The sequence below is a fragment of the Perna viridis genome, chromosome 4 (assembly GCF_037379345.1).
Source record: "Perna viridis isolate PV_CMFRI_1.1 ecotype Kerala chromosome 4, ASM3737934v1, whole genome shotgun sequence".
Lineage (NCBI taxonomy): Eukaryota > Metazoa > Mollusca > Bivalvia > Mytilida > Mytilidae > Perna > Perna viridis.
In genome coordinates, this window is record NC_142448.1 from 19,601,039 (window position 1) to 19,614,793 (window position 13,755).

Here is a 13,755-nt window from a genome sequence, read left to right on the forward strand (position 1 = left end):
TTTATATTCTGTTTGAAATACATGATAATAATTTTTGGCTTTACCTATGACGAACAGAGCTATTTGTACTCGAATTACAGTTGACATTTGTGATAATGCACCGCTAATTGTGATATGACTGATATCTCGACCGACGGTAATATGCGGAACTTCCTATGACACACCCTTTGCCCCTGCGTAAAAGTTAAAAAAAATAACTTCCTATATGCATACGTCACTTCCGACAAAATACTTTTTAGCAATGCATGAAACAGTTGCAGAACTCCGTCCCTTATAACCACAATTTGTAAAAAGTATATACCTATGCATAGGTAAGCTGACTGGGTCCACGAATTCTATTCCCATTACAAATGTACATAAAAATGTGTGTGGCGTAAACATGTTATGAGGTTAAATGGTAATTTTTAGTTTAATCGGCGACATTTTTAACTCATTACATCACATTCGGGTTATTTATCTTGTTTCCTTGTTCGACCTTGTGACATACGGCCCAAGTGAATAGTGAATAGCCCAGTAACGTATGAATGGATTGTATTTATCATATGTTTTCAAGTCTTTGGGAGTTCAATGACCTCATTGGAGTTATTTTACTTACATGTACATATTTTTTCATGTTTCAATTACCTTTTTTCGCTAGTGATTCTTGGTCTTTATTGATGTATAATTGCATTTTATGAGATTTCTTACCAATTAACGAAAAGTAAAAACTGAAGGTAACAGTCAAGTTGTGCTTATAGTTATTGCAACAGATTAATTGTATGGAAAATATAAAATTAGCAATTTATTTTTTTAATTTTTGTTTTTATTTTTTATAAATCTTTTTTCTGCTTTCCACGGATAAGTTCTTCCTTTCTTAGTTTTATTGGAAGGAGTTCAGGTTTAACTTTTTAGTTATACTAATAGGAACGGAGCATCACGTACGTCTTATATAGATGTAGGTAGTCTAACACATAAACATAGGAACACCGGAAGTCCATAACGAAGATGAAGATATTTTCTTTCTTTTTTATCGATAGAGAAAAGAAAATCAAGATAACAGGGAAATGATAATTACAATGTAAAATGCATTTGTCATTTTAAAATAAAGTAACACGGGTTATTAGGCAATAACGAGAACAGAAAAGACGTAAAAGGCTTTGACTATATTAGATAGAGAAAAAAGAAAATGAGACCCCTATGGTTCAATGAAGAAAAAGGTATATAACTGACAAAAGCTAGAAAAAATAATTTTAAGCGCTAGGTCAATGACTTTTTCAATCTAAGGTTCAACGTAAAATAAGCAAAATAAGTGTTTTTGAAGTAAGCAAACGAATACAACTGATATGATTGAAAATTTTAATACTAAAACGAAATTCCCTTGGCTTAGCAAGTGTAACTATGTTGTTGTTTAGTATTATGATAATTTTACTATCTAAATTCTGCTATCTTCTGGTGTATCCATGAAATGTAATTGATAACTTTTGTATACACTCCTGGAGAATCTGAAATAATAAAAAAAGAACATATAGTATAGTTCTCCTTTTCCAATCAAGAAGTTGATGTTTTACTTAGAGTTATAGAGTTTAAAACTATTCTAGCTTCAAAATTTCAGTTAAAAATTCATTGGATCAGATAGTCATATCAAATAAAAAATGGACTGAAATCGAAAGACAAATTTTAACGGGACAGATACAAAACCATGAGCAATTTGAAATCCTCCAAAATCTTGGACGACGAAACAGATGAATTATTTGAGTAAGCATTCTCTCCTCTTCAAGATAAACCTCAAAGTTGTTTAAAAGTGTTTTTGTTTTAATGCTCTTTCCATGAGAACTAACAATCGAGACATCACAGTCTTTATATATTGATGTTAACTAATATGATAACGAAATATTGAACAATGAGTTTATCAAAACAAAGAACGAAGCAAGATGTTTCAAAGAGACAAAAACACTACAAGAGTGTGAAAAAGTATGAGTATATGTATAAACATAAACCTACCTCCACAACCCTTACCAAAAGATGTTATACCAGTCAACACCCAGACTCCTTTGTTATTTTTACACACAAGCGGTCCACCACTATCTCCCTTAGAATATAGCAAGGTTTAAATGTAAATAATTTTGTCTGAATGGTTAAATTTCTCACTAAAAACTTTATTAATGAGTTTAACATTTTTATTCATTTATGTTTAAGTCATAAAACAGAAATAGCGGTTGTAAATCACATGTACTCAAATTATTAGAGGTTCTTTCAAACCGTAATTAAGTAATAAATACAAACAATAAAAACTAGCATAATTTAAACAATGCTCTTGTTAATAAAAGGCCTGTCATCACCAATCAATGCTAAAATTATTGAAAGCGTTATGGAGATACAAAGACCTTATAAAAAATTATCCCGAACTTGGTCACAATCCTCATTATCAACTTGTAAAAAAGATATTTTATTTTGCTGCTAGATTGTGGCCTTAGGCGATTTATTTGGTGTTTCCATTCATGTTCTTACGTAAATAATATATATTCAATAGCATATGACTTGCCTAGAAGAAGTAGAAACTCGTTTGATATAATGAGCTAGCTCATTAATTAAATATTTTCATTTCAAAAGAAAGTGATTATACTCACATTACAGGCGCCATTACCGCCATGACCAGCACAGAACATATTATCGGTAATCATGCCATGTAAATTTGATGTCGTGTTACAGACTGTTGTGTAATCAATCGGAACTGATGCTTGCTTTAAAACAAATGGACAACATGTACCTATTGAAATCAAGAAATGTGTTTAAGCAACAATAACAAAAATAACGATCTGAGCGATGCCAAGAATGATACTTAGCCAAAAGTGCCACAAATGTGAATCATATGCATAGCAACATATGATAATCGTAGGAATCGAACATGATATGATAAACGTATGATTCAGTTTATACAGGACTGTCGCATGACTATCATATGATTTTCACAAACACATGTATCTAAGCAAAGTTAACATATGAGAATAAAATGATAATCATATGATTATCAAATCTAAGTTGTCATTCGTTTTCATATGATTACCATATGACAATCATACAAACTAAGCACCATATGATTATCATATGTGGCACATACGGATGTATAACTCTTTCTCTTCCTCTGCATGTTTGTGTGTGTGTGTGTGTGTGTGCAATCTTACTTTACAGCAATGTGCTCATTCAAAATGTGCTTGTGTTAAAAGAGCCCGTAGTGGTTAAATACCTATGATTTCAAAATATGTATTGATGTACGAAATTGAACAATTTACTCACAAACTTGAAGAAAAAATGTTCGATGTATGCACCGTTTTCTTGGAAATCAATTGTAGTGAAATTGAGATTTACATATGGCGATGATTTTTTGAAGGAATCAAACGCAGTTCCAGAAAATGATGTAAACTTCCTTACTTAATATCTAAAGTACTGCTATTTTTATTTACACCATATTGTCTTCAATAAACTAAAGTGTTTGTAATTAAAATCAATAGAGGGTCTCCCTGTAACTTTAGTCTACTATAATTTTGGTCAGTCACCATACGACCCCGAGTATACAACGCGGTTGAACATTTGAAATAAATACATGGCTACTGTTTTTTATAGAAATATTTCTTTTTTTTTTGGTAAAAAATATTTTTCTTTGTATGTGATTTTGAAAGAAATATGATAAAGCTGAAATTTCTGCATAATGTTTTGGTTATATAGTCAAAGAAGTATTTACCGGTATATTAACCATGTTTGTTTTCGGAACTGCATTAAATGAACAAACTATACTCCAAGTCACCTCAGATTGTTTGCGGTTTTTTGCGTTTATTTTTTTTAATTACTCGACGGTTCCTTTCAAAAACTTGCCATTTTATTCATGTCGTTCTGTACTACGATTCTCATACAATTATTTTTCGTTCTTACCTCCGAGATTGAAAAAATTGAAAATTCATTTTTCCTACGAGAATTTTGCACTGAATGTATCGTTTATCCGCCATCTTGATTCTATGGATATTTTGAAATGTCCCCTATTATCTCACAATTGAAGAGCTGAAATACCATGATTTCCCGCCATATTTCTGGTTCCCTGCTAATTTATTACTTTATGTGGTAAGAATCATATTTAGTACCAGTTGTAGCATTTTCATTCGGAACTTCTGGTTTTGTCTTTTACTAAAAGTAAAGAGCAGAAATAAGCATTACATTAGAGAATTTAGGGCTGTGTAACAAAACAGTGAATGAAGGCTTTTAATGTAACAACCTAAGTAATTTAATATAACATATATATATATTTTTAAAAATAGTTCAATATTTAAATTTATTAAATAATTTAATTTTTCGACTTCATTTACTAACTTTTCAAAGCAATGGGATGCCGTGAGAACCCACATAGGATGAATAAGACTTCCTCCACAGAAATGGTCTCCTTCATGTTTCAATGAGACCTTTCTTCCTCGCCACCAACTACTTTGTTATTAATATTTGCTGGTTCGATAGTTGGCCTTCTACAGTTTGTGTCATATATGCCTGAAAAACGTTTAAAATGATCCGAAATAGATGTTACATGTCGCTCTGGGAAGTTTCCAGGGCTTTCAGATAATTATTGTCGGAAGAAAACGGGAAAGATAAAATAATAGCATTTATACAACTCATGTATTAAACACCTCATGAAGAAATTTTAGCGGATTTCGGTACATTTCATTCAGGTTTAGTCGAGTTTTAATATGATAGAGACAAACACTTTTTTCGGTAAGTTGTTAGTCTTTTCTTATTAGCAGTAAAACTACATTTGCAAGGCAAGGCAAGGTCTATGGACAACAGTAATACAGTATAAATAATAAAATGCCAATATTTCATCCCAGTTCTACGTAAAGATGGTAAATTAAAACATTTACATATACAATGATGCCACAAGTATATACAAAGATGTTCGCATTCTTACTACAGACAATTTCATCCGTTCTATCACGACAGTCATAGTTAGAGTTGCAAACCAAAGAAGATTTTATACAACGGTCATCTCCACATTGAAATTCAAAGGAATCACATGATGCTATAAATGAAAAAAAAAGTTTTTAAATCGCATTTCCAAATTGTATTGTTAACTTAATGCACCAAAGAGATGATTTAATATGACCAGAAAATGTTATTACTACATTTGACTAATGGAGAGAAGGTTGTCATATCGGACTTAAATGGCTTGTAATGTATTGAAAGCCACATACGGATAGGATCATGAAAAAAGTACGTAATATTGAATCCCGCTCTATTACCACTTTCGTCACTATTGAAATACACATAGACCTGGTTACTGTCTGATGTAAGTCTATTGGGATACGTAGGACCACAAGTTGTACTTATTATAGAATCTGTACTGTTATTTCTGTTGAAGATTGACAACGAATCGTAAGAGCAATCTCTTTCTTTTTCAACGCTAAAATCCAAAAATATTTTTAAAAAAATTAACATTAACGAATCATGAAGACAATACACATCCGCTCCAAGATCAAAGTCTGTAAAGTGAAGAGCAATATTGTAGCCTGGAGGTGCCATTATATACCATATACACTCGATATCAAACGCTTTCTTTAATTCCATGGTATCTATGTAGCCATTTGTTACATTGTCTATATTGAATATGTGACCACATTCTAGCTCTTCATTCATCATTTAAGGCTTTGTTGCTGCAATAAATCAAAATAGGATGCAGTAAGTGTCAAATTGAGGATATGCATGTTGCGTTCCGTTTTATCTTGGAATATATATATTTTAGACTGAAACTGTTTTAATCTACCTTTACGTAAATGATGTAAGATTAAATGTGTGCAAATGAGTTCATTTTGATTAATTTTAATTGGATTAAGATCATTTAATTGATTAAACGTCAAAGTTGAAATCTTCTGAAACTGTACAAATGTATTCGAACATAATAGGAATGTTTACCAAAGACTACACTTTCAATGCCCTTGACGGGGTGGAGGCAATCGCTCAAAGTTGCTATCTAAAGTATAATCCCAACTCTCAACTGACAAACTAACGCTGGTTATCGAACTTTGTCCAAATACTTTCATTAACTATTATTTAACAACTCTCATAACTGATTTCCATTTGAGCTTGCCTTCACTTCTGATTTGGCACTCTCGTAGTAAACATATCTGTATCTTAACGTTTATACGCGTCACAAATCGGAATATCTTTGGTATTTCTGGTACTTTCGTTGAATACTTCGTAAAAGTTCGATTCATATACCATTGATGGATGACCAATGCAGAGAAAATCCTTCCCAGTATTCCATGTTGATGACGTTAAAGACAATGTGTACATAACTACCGTTGATTGTGAAATCAGGTGGACGACCTTTACCACAGTATCTCCCTGGAAATGTAGTCACTTTCAATCCATGTTTGTGTGGGTACATAAATATTATTAAGTTCAATCAATGTGTGACAAAGATCCAACGTCAAAAATATTAGAAATGAAGTAAAGAAAAAAATAAGGAAAACCTCTAATCATGTTCATTGTAGATAACTTACTGAATTACCCGACTCTTCTATTCCATTTATGCAATATTTAAAAAGAAGAAAAACTATAGTTGCTCACATTAGTTTCGTTAGATGTTTGCGTTAATATGAACGGAGCGTCAGCGATGTCCTATAGATGTAGAATGTAAGACCAGAACGAATGGCTAAAAATATTCTGACGGAAGTGACAAAATATTTCGACACGGAAGTAGACGATTGCACAAGTGCAGAGACGATGTTTTGTCTTTTACAAAAGGCTGATGGATACGATTTTATATTTATTTATTTATTTATTTAATATTAATTTGGGAAAAAATTGGCTGTGTAGAAAGGTATTAAGCTATCCCAGAAGAAAGTCTCACACATTCTCCTCACCGAATGTGACTTCGCCAATAGCAAAATGACAGTGCATTGTACACAAAGGTATAACAGGCCGTTGACAAAAACACAAAAAAAAAAGATTTATAGATGGTAGATTGACGGCACTTTTCATGCCTGTTTTGGTACTTGTAATTTTCCAGGATATATATTTGAATAAAAATTAAGTAAGCTGTTAATTCACAGCAAACAATTAGTGATTCAGAAAAGCAACCCAAATATAATGTATACAGTTTAAAGCTAATTTGAGGGCACACAATGAGCTCCGTCCATCACAGGCATCATATCATAATAAATGTTCGCTAATAGTGGCGTGTAAAACATTTTATACCTAATTCGTCTCCTGATTTTGAAAAGAAGGCAAGATATTCATCTGTACAACTGTTATTGTCAGTTTGAAGGTGGAATCTTTTCTGGAAGCTTATCTTTATGAACTGGATAAAAAAATTACTTACTTCGTATTGAGATAATATCAGACATATAATGAAACAAAGCATTAATTTGATACCATCAGAATTCAAAAACAAACACTTCTGATGTGGACAGCAAGATCAGTCATATGAAACAATGTTTATACAACAGTGTAGAACTGATGTTGGCCATAATTCTTTTTTTTTATTTCAGAGTGCATTATTTATGATGGATTCAATTCCTGACATTGTGAGTTTATTCTTTATCAAAACTTTATTTTGGTTGTAAGAGAGGGAACCTAGTTTCCAGCTGTCAAAAATGAAAAAAAAAAAAAAAATACAATGTTCAGTGATGAGTGGAAGAAATTTGATTTCATAAGACATATATGATTTGATAGTCAGATGATAGAAACATTGTCTTTTTTTTAATATATTATATAACATGTAATATACATACCTGATCAAACACAAACCATGATTATTATTGTATTGCTAACACGACACACCATTAGACAAATTTACTCTGAATTTTATTAAGTTTCCTTTTGGGAGGGTTAGTATATCAATATCCTTTTCATACTATGCAAATCAAAAACCTTTTTTGTAAATCTGTACTTTTGTCTTATGAGTTTAATTTGCTATTGACAAAACATCAATTTGTCAGATATTGTCCTCTGAAATATGATCATGTTATATATTGATTGAAAGACATATCTTAAGACTTGCATAGATTATTTTGTGAATGAAATGAACTTACATAAACAAACAACTATATTTATTAGGATAATTTTAATATGATACTAATGTCAACGAGAGCGGGATAAGGTACCGGTACTTGATGTTTTTGACGAACAGATTACAAATAAAACATTAAAAAATTTTAAAAATGCTTGCGGGAATCCAAAAAAAAAATGTAATCCAGGGACAAAGACCAGACAGGGAAAACAGACATACACGACAAAGAACATAAAGTAACTAAAATAATACATACGAAGTAACAAGAGTAAATGAAGAAACAACTCAGATTCCACTAAAACTGGGAGCATGGACCAGGTGCACCTATTTATTATTTGAATCGCAGAGTGCAAACTGATCGACTTTAATGACATCACAATACCTAAAATATAACTTGCTTTGCTCATAGAGAACCGACCAATCAGAAAGTTTGTTAATACTTTTATGTAAATTTTCTTAATATATACTCCGTGTTTTTCGTATACAAAGGACTGAGATGCAAACTGGTAATGTTTGACGAATCAATGTTGTCTAGATATTCATTCGGAATACAAAATACAAACAACATTGACATTTATTTGCCTGAACTGCAATATTGAGCATCTAATATATTTGATATACTATGATGTTAACTGACCTTATCCCATTCACAAGTTCTGTTAATTGGAAAATTCTGAGGGTCGTATACGCTTTTAATATCCCCTTTAATATCCATCAACTTCCGAAAACCACTACATCCAGACATAACAGTAGAACAGTTAGACTCGTCACTGTTGTCACCGCAGTCATCGGTCTTATCACACCGCCATCTCATTGGTATACAGCTTCCGTCTCTACATTGAAACTCTGATTCCTGACATTCCCGATCTGTTTTACGAAGTATTAAAACCAAGACGTATTTAGTATTACTTATTGTTGTTTTTGTTGTTGGTTTCTTTAAGATTAAATCTAAACTGATCAGCCACTTTTGTATCTAAATTTTGTGAGGAATTTTTGTTATATCAAGAGTGAGCTAGAATACGCAGATAAGTAGATTCCTACCTTGATGAATTATTCCTTTCTTATTAAGTAGCACTCCAGCTAAGAATCATGCAAAATGTGATTCATGATTGGAAAGTCTACATATTTTTATTTTTGATATTTTGTTTAAATGCTTTAGTAAACAAAAATTAACATTTGGTTTTTCATATAACCTATGCTCATAAGAGATAAAAATTGTATAGAATGCACTGTATAATTTAAAATTAAGGGAGATAACTCAACTACAGTAGCATCTATTGGTTTTTCAATGTTGATTATCTCCTAAGAACAGGAAGACTTGAATGAATAATTACACATTTCATAATATAGACCCATAAAACAACTTGATTACAAAAATAAAATATGTAGCCTTTTTGGGGTGTATCACTCTTTTCAGATTTTGCATAATTCTTACAAAGACAGCTACTTAAGTATTTTACTATCCCATATTTTGTCATTTTATATGGTTCAGGAGAACACATTTCAATAATACAATTTTACTTTCTTTCTTACTTGACCTTTATATATTATAACAACATTATAAATATGGAATTTAGCCAGTGTACACTTCTAGTTTCATGCTGATTTGATTTTTTTTATTAATTTTATGAAAAACAACATACATGCGAAGGTACAGTTGTATTCATCTCTAAGATTGCCACAGTCATTTTGTCCGTCGCAGACCCATGGCGATATACATCTTCCATTCAGACAATCCAACTCCAAACAGGAACCTTCAAATAGAAATGTAAGTAGACTCAGTCTGCTGACCTCTGATTTTTCGACCCCTGTCTTGTTTTGTTTTAAACATCAGGATGAAGGAACAATGAACCATGGGTCAAGGATAAGTTGAGGGTTACAGGATAATGTATTAACATTTTTCAGTATCTAATATGTTTTTCATCTTCAATGTTGCAGAATGGTGTTCTTAGGTCCGTTGAAAGTCATTTTAACTCGACAGTAGAGGAATTGTATTACTGTTTCATCGATATTACAGTTAACAGATTTACTTCAGTGGTACTCACTATTTGTTGTATTTATTACATATATTTGTAATACATTTGTGACTGGCGTTGTTGATGACTCTTTGAGTTGTTTTGCTGTTGTTTCTTGCTCGGATTGTCTCTGTCCTAAAATACAATAATATTTTCTATCTTTGTTTTCGTTGGTTCTACTTTGGAATCGGTAGATATTTTTGTTTAATTTGAAAAAAGGCTGTAATAAACTCAGTGGTCTCGTAATAATGCATTTTACGAATAAACGTGGTCACATGACAACTTATATTATGACCCCATTCAACGCGTGTGGCCGTGCCCGGGGATTATGTATTTCGATGCTTTACACCGTCCGTATGAGATCAAAAATTTTAGCCGAGGACGTTAAGAAATCACTCAGTCAGTCATGTATAACAAATACCACATTTGAGTGCAAACCAGTATTGAGTATATATGTTAGCACGAAACGGCTGTTATACCAAGTAAAAGGAACAGTCAGCCGAAGGTCAGTGTCATTCATATCGCGTAATTGATAAGTTAAAACTGGATTATGAAAGATTTTTGGGGATTTTTTGTGGTTTATATCCACACAGACAGTCAAATTCTCTGCTCGAAGCATCGCCGTCTTAGATCATTTACAATGAACTAAATGAAGGGTGTAACGTTTATGCGGAAAGTGGTATCTTTTTAAACATTATTGTTATAATCTGGGACTAATAAAATAGTTGCATTTCATCCCAGTTATATTGTTATTTAAAAATGACAAACGATTATGTGATAGAAAATAAACTGAAAACATCCCAATTTTAAGGATACAAAAGTTCCAAGAAGCTTTAAAACGTCACCTTAAAATGATAGTTCGGGAACATGATACAATGTGTGTCTGAATAAAAATGTTCGTGTTAGCGTACTTCAAAAATTGTGATATATGTGTGTGCTTCGTTGGAAAGAAACGCGTTGATAAATATCTAGAATCAGGAAGTTACGTATGCTACTATGTCGTTAAAAGTATTCCAACTCTGCGGGTAAAAGTAGTGGACACATGAAGATTGTCAGAAGGTCATTGGTTTGTCTCAATAGATAAAATTAAATGTTTGTTTGTACACAATAGCTTTCGCAAAGTAATATTTGTTTAAATTGACTTCAAAATTAAGCCTTCGTTGGTAGAATCACAAAAATGAGAATTTCTGGAGATAACAAGATGATATATAATGCTTTGTCGGGTTGATGATTTGAGAATGATATTAGAAATGGCAAACTATATTCATTTTACAGTAGTCATTGTGTGTTGCCTTTTCCCACTTTACGGAAGTGGATTCTTGGTTCAGGACAACATTGGATGCCCGGATGGATGGACAAAATTCAATGATCACTGCTATTTATATAACATTTTAAGAAGAACTTGGGGTCAGGCGCAATCAACCTGCGAAAATTTCGGTGGACATCTTGCGACCATTCAAGACGTCGAGGAAGATCAATTCATTCGTATGTTTATTAATCAATCAAAGACAGCAGCCAAAGATTTGACGCCAAGTTACACGTGGATTGGTGCCACTGACTCTTTGAGGGAGGGAACTTGGGTGTGGGTAACGGGACAGCCCATTGGAAAATCCTACACAAATTGGAGATCTGGTAGTCCAAGCAACTCTCATCATCAAAGCCATGACGAGGACTGTCTGGATTATAGCGATGGTTGGAATGATAATGATTGCTCTAAGTGGTACAATTTTATTTGTGAAAAGTCTTTGTGTACATGTGAAAAATATTGAGACACTTGTCAAATACATGTATAAACAAAAAAGTGTGACTTCAATAACACTTCAGTAAATTTTCTTTCTAATTTACATTTTTATTGTCAATGTGTGATTAGATGGATGTATTGAAACATTTAGCAACTGAAGATTAAATATCAACATTCAATGACATTTTGCATAGGAAACAAATCGATATTAAAGAATTATACATCGGGCATAAGAACAACAAATATGTCTACGGATGACTTCAACTCACGAACTAGCGTTAGATTAAAATAAGCAACTTAAATAAATCTTTTCAGACCCTTTGCTATAGTTGATTATGATTTTCATTTACATGTAACTACGTTATCATTGTCATTTTCTTGAGGTCCGCAAAGTTAAAATGTGTGTGACTCTTGCATCAAACGATTTGTCCTTTTCGGAAAAATCACGTATTATAAACGTTATTTTTCAATATTCCAACTACTTTACAAAACTGATCCTTACCATCCTTAAATATTTTGAAAATAAAAAAAAACGTTTACAAAATTCGTTTTTATGATGCTAAATGTACGGCCTGTTCGATCAGAAATACAGTATGAAATCTTTTTCATGAAGTGTTTTTTGTTTCATATTTTTACGCTTTTGTGTTGACAATTTAATGTTGTGAGATTTCGGTTAAACATTTAACTAGGATGCTATTTTGTCACATCCTGAAATGAGACCTTCAATTAACACTGATCTTACTATACCGAGCATTTTTGTTTTCATCCGATACGGCATTTAACGATCAGCAAGGCGTTTTTTTTTTATACTGAGCATTTGTTTTTCATCCGACACGGCATTTAACGATCCGCAAGGCGGTTTTTTTTTTGCCAGAAACGGTAATTATTCAATCTTCCTGGCCAGAAGGCTTCACTTTTTTTCATTCCTAGTTATTTCGCGGAACATACTTATGTAGTTATAGAAAATGCTTTATCTAAGTAAAAGTTTGATTGATGGACAAAATATTTATGACTGAACTGTTATAGACAAAACTGTAGCTCCTTTGTCTCTTTAACGAGAAAGCGCGCCATGTAGAATAAAAAACAACGCACCTAAAATGAAATAAAGAAACAAAAAACACAATGATTAAAAGAAAACTTCAGAAACAGACTCCACTAGAATAAAATGACTTGATGTATTTTTTTCTCTGCTTTTCTAGAAACACGGGTTAGTTAGTTCATGCAATGCAAGATAAAATGAGAAGAAAACAATGACGGATGGAACGACACTGTCGTCGTAGATAAACACAACAAATCTTATCTTATACAGTAGAAAGGATTAGAAAAAATACCGTTAAATTAATAAAGTGCTCTATTACACCTTAACTTTAGTTGATAAAAAACAAGTGTCGAGAGTTCAGTTAAAGTCAGGTATGGAACATACCATAAAATGGGAAAATTCCTTTTGTTTAGATTTACCTGGATTTTGCGTCAACGAAAAGGACAAACAGCATACAATATTAGTACAAAGTAACTTTACTCCATTTCCAACCATTCTTTAGAAGAGAACCGAAAATTATCTACAGACATCCAGACATCTGCTGATAATATAAACTACTTACTTATTTAGGTGCAAAGAGGTTATGATGAAACCTGTACCTAAGGAACCTTTTACGTAACCATTCAAATCAAATATTGATTGTTTATATCCTGTTTCAAATAGATAAAACATTGAGATTGTTTCCAAATCTCTTACGAAATTTAGCTATTCGCATGCGTCCTTTTCACAACTCTCTGAGTTTTAGTAATAAAAATAATTTTATTACAAAGTACAAGAAAAGGTTTAATATGTCCCTCCGATCCTATATTGTACCTTTACCCATCTGATATCCTACAACTCAGTAGCGACGTAATGTTTAATGGGCTATACCTTTATTTTTACGCATCTGATATCCTGCAACTCAATAGCGACGCAAATGTACCTTTATTTTTAC

At 32.2% G+C, this 13,755-nt stretch overlaps 1 pseudogene; it reads right to left on the reverse strand.

Moving 5' to 3' along the window:
• Nucleotides 1-1,407: 1,407 nt before the first annotated feature.
• LOC148619221 (ovochymase-1-like) lies at nt 1,408-10,561 on the reverse strand (annotated as a pseudogene).
• Nucleotides 10,562-13,755: the final 3,194 nt, after the last annotated feature.